Source organism: Podarcis pityusensis, assembly GCF_964106645.2.
Source record: "Podarcis pityusensis genome assembly, chromosome: 2".
NCBI lineage: Eukaryota > Metazoa > Chordata > Lepidosauria > Squamata > Lacertidae > Podarcis > Podarcis pityusensis.
Window position 1 is genome coordinate 43,891,784 of NC_138029.1, and position 15,994 is coordinate 43,907,777.

The 15,994-nt window shown below is 47.6% G+C and overlaps 1 protein-coding gene across 5 annotated transcripts in view; it reads right to left on the reverse strand.

Annotated features, from left to right (window-relative positions):
• The window catches only part of ADGRL1 (adhesion G protein-coupled receptor L1), a 135,546-nt gene extending 120,126 nt beyond the window's left edge, over positions 1-15,420 (reverse strand). For 3 of the 5 annotated variants that reach the window (XM_080996011.1, XM_080996010.1, XM_080996013.1), the window contains exon 1: positions 14,210-15,418. The gene's annotated coding sequence lies outside the window, so the exon portion shown is untranslated. Of the gene's footprint in view, positions 1-14,209 lie in introns of all 5 variants that reach the window. The other 2 variants (XM_080996012.1, XM_080996009.1) reach the window with 2 other exon arrangements.
• Between the last annotated feature and the right edge of the window lie 574 nt (positions 15,421-15,994).

Below are 15,994 nucleotides of genomic sequence, written 5' to 3' on the forward strand. Positions count from 1 at the left end.
AGATTGGCTTTACAGTTGTCAGCATCGCTACTAAGATGCCACTGTCATGCTGTGTGATTGGGGCAGGTATTTATACAAAGGAACCCATGGAATCCTGATGGGCATCTATCTGCCTTGGAGGAATTTATACTGGCAACTTTTGTTCTCTAGTCACACTCATTTGTATATTAAAATACAGAGATAGCCTAAACCAGAAGAACATGTTTCTTGAGCTAACTAATGACCAGAGTGCTGGATATAAGATTCTGAGCTAGGCAGAGCTCTTTTGGGGGCAGAGCTTTGACTCAAAGCAATTTTTTTAAAAATAAAAATAAATTAAGTCACTTCTCTGAGCTGAGGTTGATGCAGTGAACTAGGGATGTGGTGTGGTGTAGTGGTTAGAGTGCTGGACTAGGAACAAGGAGACCCAGGTTCAAATCCTCACTCAGACGTCAAAATCACCTGGCCTGCCCCCTCTCCTCAGTCTAACTTAACTCGCAGAGTTGTGATGATAACACAGTGTGGCAATGACCATATGTGCTGCTTGAAAGAAGGGGGGGAATAAAAGCAGTAGAGTCTTCCCTAAAACAAAGGAATGGGTTGGCCTAATTCAGGAGGGGGGAACTTGAGGGCTGGGGGACATTTGCAGCCCTGAAGGCCTCTCCATACAGACACATACACCATCCCCAGGCCACATCCTTCACTGGTCCTGCTCTGTGCCCTCCTTGACTGCTTTTGCCTGGCTGACAGGTTTCCTTTAACTGAGATAATGCCTGGTGCTTGCCTGGATAAAAATACTGTGTGAGATGGAAGGTATGTGTGGAAACCTCTAACTTTTGCATGGCTGGAATTTACCCTACAGTGCAAAAGCAAAAGTTGCATTTATTGCTCTGTGCACTTTTTATCTCCCTTCCCGCTGCTATGGAGGAACGTGCCTTCCCACCACCTCCATGGCATAAATAGAGGCTGTTAACTGCAGCCTTGTGAGTAAGTCCAGAAGTTACTGGCCTGCAAAGAAACGCTTTTAGCCTGCTGTGGGCTGGCAAAGGAGGGATAGAGCTCCATCTCTCCTGCAACGGCCCACTGTATGACTGGGCTGTGCAAGCAGGAGGGGGCTTCCATCCTCTCACTGCCTGCATGGTTTCTATCCTGCATGCAGAAGAGGGACAGAGTGCTCCATTCCTCCTCCACCAACCAGCCTTGCTCTTCTGCTTGCCTGCAATTCCTATGGCTATCAAACGACTGTTTAAAAACATGGTTGGTTAATAAGATTACCAGCACACAACCTTCACAAGGTAGAAGGTTACACATCCACTTACCACTTTACCTGCAAATAAGATACTAAACATTTTTATAAGATGCCAATTTGGGGCGCAGTGGGAGGATCAAGATATTGGTTCCTTTTCCCTAAAACCCTGTGTATTCCTATTTTTTATTTTTATTTTACTTTCAGTCCCTATTCATGAAGAGTTCTTAAAAGCTCACTCATTTAAAAAAATACAGATTCGGAAATATATCTTCCCTTCATCTAAAAAAGGGCCAGAGATACAGAGGAAGAATTCTGGAATGTACAGTATCTTATTGCTATAAGGGAGTCTTCATTGAAAGATGGAAAGTTGCCTTCATATGCCCAGACTTTAGATGTTCAAGGCACATCTAAAAGCAGTACTTCAACAACCATCATCCCGCACTACTGGTCATGCTAGCTGGGGCTGATGGGAGCTGGAGTTCAACAAGGTCTGGTGGGCCATGGGTTTCCCACCTCTGTTCTGAAGAGTGGAACTACTGGCCACGTTGTGCAGTTTGTCCAGCTGAAGCCAGCCTGAGTAAGGTCCATGGCTGCCACAGTGACCTCTCAGTACTAGCACTGCCACTGTGTACTGGCTAGAAGTATGTGGCTACTGTCCCCAAACATTTCTTTGGCAGCAGAACAGGTCCTTTGCTAAAGTGCCATGCATGTCTGCTCAGCTGAGCTATCCCAAGCCTGGGGAAAGCAAGAGAGCTGAAAGAAAAATGTAAATACCGAAAAATATTCCTGCCTGCTGCTAGGGTACGAGGGAAACAGGACCCCTCACTCTGCAGGGAGCCCTCTTTCCTCAGCTAAGGGACATCTCAGGGTATAGTAAGTCTCTTTTCCATTACTCACCATAAGACACTGGAAAAAAAAAGAGCAATATGTTGAAAGACAATCCCTTAACCATGATATGAGCCCATTTGAGCTCCAAAGATTGTGTCATCCCAAGGCAGATTGTGGAACAACGGCAAAGAGTTGGGAATGTGATCTCACTGTCTCAGGCCTATACCAAGACACTTAGCTGCCTGAGGCAAAGGGCAAGATGGCCTCCCCTATTCTACATACAGAAGTCAACTAGACTGGCAGTGGAATCTCACTGACAATGAGATAACATCTTCCACTGTACCTCAGGGCAGCAGACCAACTTATAAGGTGCAGGGAAGGCCACACCACATTCACAAATATGTTGTGCCACCCCCCAACTCCACCTGTGTCCATCACCTGAGGCAGCCATTCACTCTGCCTAATGACAAGGCTGACCTTGCACTTTCTATGGCTGTAAAGTCAGTGTAACAGGGGGACTTGGGTAGGTAGTGGGGCTAGTGAGAAGTAAAGGAAAAGTGTGAGTCTCTGAAATTATAGGCCAGTTAGCTCAATGCCTTCTCCTGGTAGAAATCATTAATAAAGGAAAAATTATTAAGCATATAGTCATGCTGGAGAAAAATCAGCATGGCTTCTGAAAAAGCTAATCCTGTTGCCACCATCTTTGTTGGGCTCTTTGAGTTCAGATCCAGCCCTACCATTAGGCGAGGTGAGCCACCAGTCTCAGACAGACAGTGAGTTTTTGCACACACTCACTCTCTCTCTCTCTCTCTCTCTCTCCCATATCCACCCACGAGTGATTGAGCTGCTGTCAGTGTCAGTGCTGCTGAGCATGCAGCTCCAGGTGTAAATGAGCTGGACCAGGGGTCAGCAAACTTTTTCAGCAGGGGGCCGGTCCACTGTCCCTCAGACCTTAAGGGGCCGGACTATATTTTTTGGGGGGGGGGAATGAATGAATTCCTATGACCCACAAATAACCCAGAGATGCATTTAAAATAAAAGGACACATTCTACTCATGTAAAAACACGCTGATTCCTGGACCGTCTGCAGGCCAGATTTAGAAAGCAATTGGGCCGGATCCGGCCCCCGGGCCTTAGTTTGCCTACCCATGAGCTGGACTGTCACGTCCCCCTTTCATTGTGTGGCTACAAGCTGCAACAGAGCTGGACTCAGCTAGGCTCAGCTGGCCTGGTCCCCCCCTTACTTCAGCTCCAGGGCAAAAAGTCTTAAGTCTCACTCAAGCCAAGGGAACGAGTGGCAAGGAGAAATTGGCTGCTGAGTGACTGTGAACAAACTGGAGTGGCTTCCTATCACTCAGAAAAAAACCTAAGTTGATGCCAGCTCCTCACTCTGCTTTCCTATCTGTTAGAAAAGGTGAGCAGCGTGGCCCAACTCTCTTTTCCTCCCTGCCCTCAACCATTACCCAGTGATTTAAGAGAGTAAACATGCATAGGATTAATCTGCAAGCCGAGGTAGAACAGACAATTTGAAATTTAAAGCGTTCGGTTCTTAAAGGAAAGCTCTTTTAAGACAATTACCGGTACTTATATTGTTCACTTATATAATACTGCAATCCTACCAAGTCAACTTTGTGTTATATATACTATGTTTATTCCTCATGACTGTCTCATGCTTGGGGTTACCCAGTAAATTTGATGGACAACTAATTCTTCTTCACGTAATACATCAGCTTATTGCAATTTTGTGCCACATGGTGAGGTGATGTAAGAGGTTCATAAGACAGGACTGATCCAGTGTCCAAACTTAGTGCAGTGGTACCTTGGTTTAAGAACAGCGCTGTTTACGAACTATTCGGAATTCGAACTCTGCAAAACTGGAAGTAGTGTTCCAGTTGGCGAACTTTACCTTGGTCTACGAATGGAAGCTAAATGGTGGAAGGGCACCAGTGGCGGGATTCCTCATTAGGGAAAGCGTGGCTCAGTTTAAGAACGGCTTTGGTTTAAGAACAGACTTCCAGAATAGATTAAGTTCGTAAACCGAGGTACCACTGTAGTTGTGGAATAAGAGAAGTCCTCTTAGGAATTGGCAACTGAGTAAAGAACAGGAAGCAGAAGGTAGGAATAGATTGTTATTTCCCACTGTGGAATAGTGTAAGAAATAAGAGCCCCCCAAGGATCTGTATTGGAGCTGGTGCATTTCATCTTGTTCCTAAACGTTCTGAAGTTAGGTGCGAGGTGGCCATGTTTACTGATGAAACCAGATCATTTAGGATGTGATTAGCTCCAAATGTCTCTCTCCAAAACGAGTGAATGGGCAATAACATGGCAAATGTGGTTCTATGTGACTTAGTGTAAATGTGTTGTTGGGACAATACTGTGGCAAGAGATTTCCTCCCAAAGTGGTGTATAAATCTGCTAAATAGATGAGACAAAAAGATAATTCTAATTTCCCACAGGAGGGAAAGCTAGACCAGGAGGCCTTTGGTCTGATCCAGGTGTCTCATGTTCATTATCACATTCACATTGTATTGATTTCCTAACACTTTATATCCCTCGTTTCTTCCTCCAAGGTGGTATACATGTAGCTCCTTGGTGATCTCCCACCTAAGTACAGGCTAGACCCAGGCTTGCTTAGCTTCAGCAAGATGGGAGCCTCATCTGCCTTCAGACCATACCATGAAAGTCACAAGTTTGGTAGGCTTACCGTAATTTTTCATTGGCCTTATATTTAAGTATCTCTTCTATTATGCTCCATTTCTTTGGTATGTCAGTGGGCCAACTGGCTGCAGTGCTTCCTACAACAAGGAAGGCAGCTTCACCATACTGTCCTACAGTCTAGAAACAGCTTGTGACAGATAGCAACTTTTGAGACCATCTCCAAGCATCCTCCAAGGCTACTTGTAGCACAACACTCCCTAGGATCATCTTGGATCAGCAATGACCATAGGTACCATATCCCTCTATTCTGCCTCTTCTTCTCCTTTGAACGACTGCATCAAACCATTTCTACAACTCCAGGGCATCCATCACTATTCCCTCTCCCCTTCTTTTTCATGGAGATCCCAAAGCAAGCAGGAAGGACTGAATTTATAATTCCACTCTAAATAGGTTTCACCCATATCCTACAGCTCAGTCATCATTAGGGGCCTCCACCAGGCCAGTTTTGACTCAGCTGAACCAGGTGCATTTTTAAACTCAATATCACTGCTAGGCGAGAAGCAATTTCACATTTGCATGCATGATAATCAACACATGCAAATAAGCAATAGTATAATTCTTTTCTTCTTCTTCTTAGAGCAATAACAACCTTAACTAATCATCCTTTTGCAGGAAGTTAACCTCTTGCTTGCCTGAAGAGATGCAAAGATACATAGGTATTGGCAGATTGGGTTTGCCAAAAGGGAAACTGACACCAAAAGCACATATTGAAACTCTCTCATGCTCCTTGTACTTATGTGTGAATATCATTGCTATGATAAAAAGTGTAAATATGGGATAGAAAGTACTACAGAAGCCTTATTCATTTGAATGTAGAGCCTAACCAATGTGTCAAGCAGTGAAGTGGAAGATCTAACTTAACCACTATCCTTTCCATGGCCAGCCATAAATATCTTTAGTGGTACCTGACACAGTGAAATGCATTGTTGTAGGAAGGTAACAGACTCTCTCTCCCCCTCTCCCTGTTTTTCATTTATTTGTTGCATTTATATAGCAGCCCGTCAATAAATATTCGCTGAGTGACTTACAAATCAATGTTAAAAAAACAATATATAAGAATTAAAATAAACATTACAAAACAAAAGACGGGTTAAAAAAAACTTTCATTGCAATAGGGCCAGCACGAAACAGTTCAGATTCAAAATGCAACGAAAATCCTTGGGTGAATAAAAATGTATTTTTCACCATAAAGAAGGTACCAGGTGAGCCTCTCTGAGGAGAATATTCCATAGCTAGGGGGCTATTGCTCCCTGACAGCCCTCCTCCATTTAACTTGGTGGGGGCACCCAGACTAGAGATCGAAAGAGCATCTTAAGGTTCAGGTAGGCATTTATGAGTGTCTTTGAGAAGGCCCCCTCCTGGTCTGAGGGGGCCATGGGTGAGAAACAGCTCACGGGTGGCACCATTACCTCACCACCACTTCTCCTTCCAGAAGACTTTTGCTGCAGTTCTGCTCCACCAGGGCAGGCAGTCATGGTCAAGAACTACCCCCACAATACTCTGAACAGCATTGCCGGCAGCTGCTTCCATTTAAATTTCCCACAATGCCCCCGACGTGGTGTTACACTGGTACATTGCAGGAAATTAAAATAGTTGACTCAAGCCTACAAAAAACAAAAATAAAAAGGATTGGAGTTGTTATTGTTTTTGTGGAGTACAAATGTTATGTAGTGTAGTTTCACCCTGGGCCAACAGGGGGATACTGTATATAGTTTTCACTCAGGTCTGTAGATAGTTTTCACTCAGGTCCGCGGCAGTTATTTTAGGCGGGAACTCTGGGGCTGTTGTGGTTACAATGTTGACAGCCGGCTGCCTATAAATACAGGCCGGCTGAGCTGTTCGCAGTTAGTTCTATTCCAGCTTACCATAATAAAGAGCTACTTGAAGAAATCGCTGTGCCGGCTGCTATGTCAACCCACCACCTAACAACAAAGGTCCATGGTGGGCCCTGCCAGGGCATGGGACTTCTCCAGCAGCTGCCCGAGGGTGCCAGAAGACAACACCAGTCCTGCTGAAAGATCTGGGGTGTGGAACCAAGGAAGGGGAGTTTGGAGCCCACTACCGAAATGGTTGAAAACTACGAGAGAAGACTAAAAATGAAGACTATGAGAACAGATGATCTGGCTATGGATAGGTTGGTCTTAGATACTGTCTGGTGATAACAGACAGGACAGGGGAGGAGAGGAGGATGAGGCTATCCCCTCCCTCCCATTTGTCTGCATCACCTCCAAGCAGATTGCCATCCCTTAATCATCCCCAGCATATTATTCTAATCCCCAAGCACTTGCTGACACGGGGAAAAAGGAAAGACTCCTCTGCTGTGCTGATCACAGGAAAGTGCATGACAAAAGAGACAGTGTATACACGTGAGTGATGGAGGACATGTACACAAGCACATGCATGCTGAAGAGAACATGGGTGGAGTTGCACATTTTTGTGTGTGCGTGCGCTCACACACAATCATGTAGGCATGCGTGTGAGCAGTCACTAATATATTCAGTGCCACTGCAGAAGGCCCTCGGGGGAAATATCCCCCCCATGCTGAACACGAGACAGGTAGCGCAGCTTCAGAAATTGGCTGCAGACGCCCACACGCTCCCCAGCTAAATAATAATCATTAAAATAAAAACCTCTTCTATATACAATCTAAGAAAAAGCCACCCACACATTGTAGGAACGGAGGAAGAGAAAATACTTTATTATTATTTAAATAATTGCTCCCTACCCCTCCCCTGCCTGCATCCCATGGTCTGTCTGCACAACAAGCCATCAGATGCCAGGCTGCTGTCTCTGTTCTCTTGGAAAGTCAAACTCCTTAACTCAAAGGAAACACTTGGTGGCTTGCAAATGGCTGACATCTCTGTAGGAATCTGCATCCCACATGATCAGGCATGGAAGGGAATTCTTCTTGTCACATCAGTCGCTCTGGACGGACACACAGACACACACACACAACCCCCTGGGCTTATAGGAGCTGGTGAGGTTTCTCAGGGAAGGTTGTGCCTATGCAGGGAGATGCTGATTTAGATTTGGTTGAAGAGCTCCCTGCTCAGAGGCATTTTTGTGCTGCGATGTCAGTTTCAGAAGATGGCCTTCTTTAAAAATAACAGGATACTGGCTCCGGGCAAATGCCACAGGCTCACGTAAGCGAAGGCCCTGTCACAGGGGCTGCAGCACAAAGGTGCTTGGCAAAAGGCTACACACCTCCAGCTGGCGTTCATCAGCACAGTTTCCATTCATTTAAGAGAGGCAATGCTGATTTATATCGGCCGGGGGGACCCAGCTGTATTGGCTCCTGAAAAGGGAAGCCAACTCACACCAAACTGGGGCCAGGGTCCATTTGCACCGAGCTACAAAAACGAACTATGCTTGTACCTACCACATACAGCACACTCCACAGCTGCAATGAAAAGGGAGGCATGGTTTTCAGAAGCAGGAAGAGGGCAAAATGGACCCATGTGTCAGATGGAAGAGGACACTTACTTCAGGCCTGCATTTTTCTCACCCCCACCCTCCTTCATATACTTGGGTTATGGAACTCCTCCCTACTAGAACAAAGGAAATCTTGGGGGAATCCATTTTTGGACCATATTACTAAAAGTGAAAGTATCTGCTGCTTTCCAGATGGGAGTTAGCAAATAGGGGCTTTGGAAAGGACTTGTTTTCCACAATCCAAACACTATTTTCAATTCCAAAAAGAAACTGTACACCTCCAGGGGAAATAAACAGCATCCATGGAAACACCCTCCAGTGTTACAATATTCAAGGGGGGAAATGAAATCTTCCTGGCCTCTGGATGCTAAGTTGGATGCTTATCACTGGAAAGAGTCTATCTAAAAATATCATTTTTCATGTATTTATTGTTTGTCTCCAAAGCACATAGCACGTATTATCCACTAGATGCAGGATACATCCTAGCTGAATTTGAAAATTTATAATATGGGCCCATATATCCCCATCCTCCATGCAAACAACAGAATCCTGCATTTAGGGCCCTTTACACACAGCCCCCTGGACTCATTTGGCAGAATGGGGCCTATGCCCAGCAAAGCACCTTCAAAAGTAGCTGCAGTACTTGGGGTACAATTAAGCCATGGCAAATGCAGGAATTAAAGTCATGCACGACACTCTGTGGTTTGTAAGGAGGGTGGGCATATGCTTGCGCATATTACAGGACAAAAGAGATTCACTCATCTTCCTCCATTAGTTTTCTGGTGGGTAAAAAGTACTGTGTGCTTTATAGGCAGCTGATAAATACATGGGGCTTCCAAAAACCAGGGATGTGCTCCCAAAAACACTGTAAAGGTATAAACAATCTCCCTTCCTCTCATCATACTAGGATGTTTATCGGCTGCTTTCAATGAGTTTGCAGATATGAAAAGGGCTAGGATTATTTCAGTTGCACCTAGATTATCTTTCCAATTGGTGCCATATTATCACAGCAAGAGACCATCTTTGATCTCAAGGAATATACATCCTGAGTAGAGGGGGAAAGAAGGAAAGGAAATATGACCAATTTTATATCAATTACAGATATTTTCTGACATAATGAGGCCCAACCTAAAATTTTGCCCCTCTAGTTTATCAGAGTCACTGAACATGAATAACGGCCGGCCCATGGCATGGAATTCATGGCTGGAACTACCCATCCCAATTCAGATTGGCATTCCTGCCCCAAAAGGTCTCCAGGTATAACAACAGCAGCAAGAATACTCATTGCAAAGTATTGGAAGACACAAGATCTACCCACTCTGGAAGAATGGCAGATGAAGGTGATGGACTATATGGAACTGGCGGAAATGACTGGCAGAATCCGAGACCAGCGAGAAGAGTCGGTGGAAGAAGATTGGAAGAAATTTAAAGCCTATTTACAGAAATATTGTAAAATTAATGAATGTTAGAATGATGTTGGATAGAAAGTAAGTGGTTTCTAGCTGTAATACTATAAGGGAATATGAAAAATGGATTACTAACAGGTAAAAATTTAATGTTACAATACTTTAAGATTAAAGACTTGGATAAACAAAGAGGGGAAGGATTTGCTGAACCAACAAACCGAACTGGAATACAAAAAAGGGAGGCGTGAGGAGGTCCGGGAAATAAGCTAATGAAAAATAAGTAATGGAAAGATTGAGTTATTTTTAACTATTTTTATTTTGTATTTTTCTTATTTTTTCTTTTTATTTTGTAATATTTTGAAAATTTCAATAAATATCTTATAAAAAAAACAACAAAAAACAAAAGGTCTCCAGGTATATAGGACAAGTCATCAGCTCAGGACCGCAATACCTCAAGGACCACCCCTCCCCATATGAACCACCCCGGACCCTGTGATCATCATCTGAGGCCCTTCTTTGTGTACCCCCTCCATGAGAGGCCCAGAAGGTGGTAACATGAGAATGAGCTTTTTCTGCAGTGTGGAATGTTCTTCCTAGGGAGGCTTGCCTGGCACTTTCATTACAAATCTTGAGATGTCAGGCAAAAATATTCCTCTTCTCCTAGGCCTTTGGCTAATTAAACTATTATGCCCTTTTAAATTGGGTGTGTGTTGTTTGTTATTATGGTATGCATGTTTGTATTACTATGATGTGTATTTTTGTGTTTTCATACTGTAATTTGCCCTGTGGTGAAGGGCAGTTAGAAATTAAATAAATAACAAAAATAATATGATCCTACCTCTCTGTCCCATCACTTTCTTAAATCAGGCCAATGCAAGCAAGACACGGGTAAAGAAAAGCAACTCAGCAGCCTAACATCCAAAGGGGGAGGTAAAAAACCAAACCCTGTTACTATTTGGGGGGCACCTAGAATGAAGGTCTCATTCCCACAAGAACATAAGAAGAGAGCCCTGCTGCATCAGACCAAAGGCCCACCTACTCCAGCTTCCTGTGTCCCATAATAACTGCAAGGAGGACACTCCAGCTCCTAGTTTTCAGAGCATGCTGCCTCTGAACCTGCAATGAGTGGTACCCATTAATATAGTTTTCCTCTTGATGCTCACTCAGTGTTTGGGACTTTCTGAGCAACGCTTGCAAAATACTTCCCAAGCCTTTGTTCCAAAAACACGCCCCACCCCACATACAACATCATAGAGCTCAGGGTTTAACCTGTTTTCAATAATACAGGGTGAAGCTCTGGATCTTATGAAACATGTAGTAACTTTCCCTCACCCCACAGGGACTCCATACAGCCAATCGAATCACACTAGAGGGAAGAACTTCCAGGTTAGGAGTCACAACTCTCAGGTACACTTAAACCCCAGCGCATCTGATGTTTGCAATTAAAGATTGGCAATAGCAACAGCCTGCCTGTTAGGAAATTCAAAAGGAGCCCAGGTGTTCTGGATTCCAAATCTCCCAAACCCAAACGAACATTCCACAATTTTTCTCAATATGTCTTTCGAGACAGACAGATGTCATCCAACCAGTGAAGCCTAGCCCATGATCATTCTTGTTCCAGAAGGGTTTTAGAAGGGGTGTTTGTCTTTCTTTGTTTTCCCCTGGGTTTGTTTGTTTGTTTGTTTGTTGTTTTGCTACACAAATGTTCTGAAAGCTTCTAAAGCATCTCCTGAACTGCATTGCCTCTAACTACCCTAGGAATGCTCAAACAGCAGTGAACTGGTGCATCTCTTTACCAATATTCTCAGGAGTTCAGCTGCATGGATATTTGATATACAGTATGTTGTGAGACACTCTCAAACTGGAGACTTGCAGGTGGAGACTTCCAAGTACCCTCTATTGGTCCAAGCAATGATTTCCTTGTTTTGTGAAGAGATGATTAAAGATGAGGAGCAGGACTGGAAACGGAGGACCAAGACAGACCATGGGGGGGGGGGGTTCATCCTGCTCAGTACTGTCTACACTGGCTGGCAGGAGTTCTCTGGGGTTTCTCCTACCTGGAAATGCCACAGACTGAACCAGAGGCCTTCTGCATGCAAGGCAGATGCTCTACCACTGAACTATGGCTCTTCCCCAGGCCAAAAAAAAAGGGGGGGTGTTGGAAAATCAGAGCAGAATTAAAACCTTTAGCAGTGCGCTGAACAACCTTGCCTTTCTTCCTCTCCAAGTGCCAAAATGAGAGGGTTTCATCAAGCCAGGCCAACTTCTGTCTCCTGCTGGCAATTCCTTCCTTTTTCAACACAACCCTCATATTCTGTTCTCCCCAAAGATGTTTTACAGCTCCTCGTTTGACTCACCTTTGCCAAGAGAGACAGCACTGTGAAGAGACATTCACCGGGGGGGGGGGGGGAATATACCATTCAATCACTGCTGAAAGCAGAAAGCAACCACAGGAAATTGGTCCGGGAGGGAGGGCCTTATGGACAATAAATTTGGGGAGAGGCAGAAAAGAGAGGAGGATGGAGCGATTACTAACAGGTTCTTTATCTGATCATCCATTCCCCCTTCATCCATCCATCTGTTCATCCTTCATCTCTTCCCCCCATCCCCCCCTTTCCACGTCTGTATCTGTCAATCTCTTCTCACTCGCCTTTTGCTAATCGTTGTGTGTCTACACACACAGAGAGAGAGCCCCTTCTCGATCCATCTTATTTCCCAATGGTAAATAAATAAATAAATAAACAAATCTTTCCCCAGCCTGTTTATTTCCCAACTGAGGGAAGAGCTCCCAGCATCCTATCATAATAAGCCTGGACCTGTTCACCTCCCTCCACCTTCGGAAGAATTTGAAATCTAACTGGGTTTGCAGCAATCATCAATCTAACCATTCTGCTTTTTCCACCATACTGGTTTTGGGAAATAATGCTACTTTAAAAGAATCTCCTGTCCTTCTGAAATAGGAGGCAGCCTTAGACCAGAAAGATATTGGCAGGGAAAGATGTGAATAACCAACACTTGTGGAGAATGGTTGAGGGGGGGGGGGATGTTATATGATTGTGGATGCAGTAATTTAAGAATATCAGGTACATTTCTTCTCGATTATCTCCCTCCCCAAATTCTCTGCCGGCTCTTTCCTTCACATGGGTCAATGGGAATCGGGGAGACATTATACAAGGTGCCCATTGATTCAGAGAACATCCTGACTAGAGGGAGCAGAATGAGATCAGGGCCCCCGGTGCCACAGAATCGGACTCCCAGACAAATTCCCGGCTCAGGGGACCCACCAGCCGCCCCGAAGGTGGGCTGCTTCCAGAAGGGCCTGGCCTGAGGTGAAGTAAGGGGCACATCAGCCCGCCCCCAGAGCGAGATGCTCGTCGGCTGCGGGGGCGGGGTGGGCATCGAGGGGGGTGGATGGCAAAGCCCAAGAGCCATCGCAGCAAGCCAATGCGCGCCCCCCCCGCCTGATTAACCATTCCGCCTGCATCCTCCTCCCATCTTGAAACTGTACGTGGGAAAAAGGATATGCGCGCGCGCGCACGTGTGTGTATGTGTGTCCGCCACCTCCTCCTCCGCCTCCTATAAAGCGTGTCTGTTACATAAAGACACGTATCAGGGAAATTTGGAGGAGGGGAAAAACATTACAGGGGACGGCAAAGGGGCAGCTACTACCACGAACCTGTCCTGGTTCCGGCTCCCCCCCCACCCTGCAGCAAAATTGACCGGAGTGGAGGGGTGGGGAGGCAAGGATAAGAACAGAGACAAGATCTGGAGAAAAAGCCCTTCCCTCCTCTTTGTGCATTACGGTATTTGGAGGGTAATGGCTCTTTTTCTCAAACCCCCCCCCAACTCCACCCCCGCCACATATATACAAAAGGCGTGCTGTTGTGTGTGTGTGTGGCGGGGGGAGGAATACCGCAGTAACCGCGACGAGGGGAAGGGAAGGGGTGTTTTTTTTTTAATTTTATTTTTGCAGATGGCTTTGTCTTGAGCAATACGCAGACCCAGCGGAGGACAAGCGGCCGCCTCATCCGTGGGCGGAAAAAGGACCTCCGCATTTGCAGAGCCTGTCCGATCACAAAATCTCCGGAGAAAATGCGGAGGGGGAGAGAGAGAGAGGAGAAGAGGAGGAAATGGTCCCTTCCTCCCAGCCTCGTAGTCCAGTCAGCATCATCCCCCCCTCCCCCGTCCAAGTCTCTGTAGCGCAAAGAAAGCCTGTCTGTGAGAAACGCTAACCAAACATCAGGTCCACCAACATAGACCCAAACCACCGGGGAGCGGGCAGATCTCAAGGCGAGGACAGCTCAGGTTTCCAAACAAATAATAAAAAAAGATTGCACCTCCTACTTCCTCTCACACACCACCACCACCCCAATTTAAAATGAAACCTGTGCCAAAGCCACCAGCACCTCCCGCCTCTCAAATAAAGCCTCGCCATCAGTCCGATTTAGCCAGGTGTCCGAAGCCAGCAAGGGTCATCGATGAGAAACCGGGGGTGGGGGTGGAGATAGGCAAGGCTCGCCAGCCCAGTCCCCCCCCCCCAGCCACCAGCACGCCAACCCCACGCGCAATCCCCTGAGAAGACAAGCCTCGTCTTTACCTTCTGCGATCCAGCCCCGTCGGGTTCCTCCATTCAGGGATCCCTAATCCATCCCGCCGCCAGGACGGCAGGGCTTGAGCCCCCTCAGGTATTCGGGAACACGAGGCGATCGGATGCGTGATGCGCGATCTCGATCTTCTTCCGATTGCTCCCCCTTGGGGCGTCGATTTCAGAGAAACGTGGAAAGGGGGGCGCGCGCACACACACCCCACACTCACACATACACACACAAAACACGACGCGTCCGGATCTCGGATTGTTTTGCCCCTGGAGGGACGGCGAGTTAAAGAGCAGGGACAAGGGGAGAGAGATGGGGCGTTCTGTTATAAATCAAGCGCCGTCCCTTTTTGTTGGCTTTTTTTTTTTTTGGTGGGGTTTAATTTTTTTTGTTTGCAGCCGCCCCCTCCCGAAATAGCAGAAGGGAGGGGGAGAAGGAGGAGGAGGAGGAGGGAGGCAGGCAGGCAGAGAAGGGGCCAAATCAAAGCCCTCCTTCCCCCGATGAGATGTCACTGGCGGACGCCTCCAGCCGGCGAACCGCCTCGCCTAGCAATGCGAAAGGAAGTCTTAAAATATATCCATCCGTGGAAAGCAGTCCGGGCATTTTGGAGACGGTGGAGGCAAGCGAAGCGAGAGCCACCCCCACCCCCGATCTCTCTCTCTCGATCTCGAACTCTCTCTCTCTCTCACACACACACACACACACACACAGGCGCGCGCGCGCGCGCTGGCGGCGGCGGGGTGGGGGCTCCGTCTGCCTGCTCGTCGCTCCTCTCCTCTCCTGCGCTTCCCTCGCCTCGGTGCACACAAACAGGCACACGCGCGCTCCCCGCCAACCCCGGGCGGTGAGGGGGGGGGGGACTCGGTGCTCCTCAGGAGGTCGGGCCGCCGGGCCTCGCCTTGCGCCCTCGAGCGTCCCAGCGGCCGCCGGTGCCTCTCGGCGGCGTGAGGGCTTCGGCTGCCTCGCCTGCCGCCGGATTCCCCTTCGCCAAAGGAACCGTTCGCTCTCCTCTGGCTGGGGCGCCCCCTCCCGGCAGACTCGCTCGCCAAAGAAAGGTGAAGGCGCACAGAGGCGCTCCGCGGCGGCGAGCCCCCTTCCTTAGTCCGGCGCCCTCGGCTAGATGCTGGGCCTCAGAGCCAGGAGCCTCCAGCGAGAATGCCCCGGGGGTGGCGGGAGAAGCTTGCTACTTTGCGCACGCGGCGGCGGCGGCGGCGGGCCAGTCAGTTCCACTCCGAGCTGGGGAAGAAGGCAGGAACGGAAAAGCGGAGCGGGTTCCAGAAGGGACGGATACACCTGGGAGGCCGAGGGGAGGTGCACACGCACGCATTGCACAGGGAGGAAAATCTGGAGCGGAACCGAGGAGGGGGGATTCAGAGGAGAAGGAGAGATCTTGAGGAGATCCGGCCGGGAATGGCGCGGCGGGGAGGGGAGGAAGCCCGGAGAACAGGGCAAAGAAATGGGGGAGCGGAGGGAAGGTCCGCTGCAGGGATGAGGAGGGATAAGCCCAGCCAGGCCAAAAACGCGGCACTGGAGAGGTATGGAAGTGAGCCGGGGAAGGAGGAGAGGGGAAAGTGGACTTCCACCTCGCGCCGCCGGCGAAGGGACCGTGGCTCGGGTCAGGTGTGAAGCGGGAGAGCCAGAGTGGGCTGGCACCATGACACTGGACTTTCAGGATTTAAAAGGGGGGGCGGGGAAAAGAGAGAAACGGACTTTCTCTTTAGGACTGGCGCCAGCCAGGTGAATGCTAACTTCTAGCAGATCATAAGAACTGGGTTTAACCTGGCTAG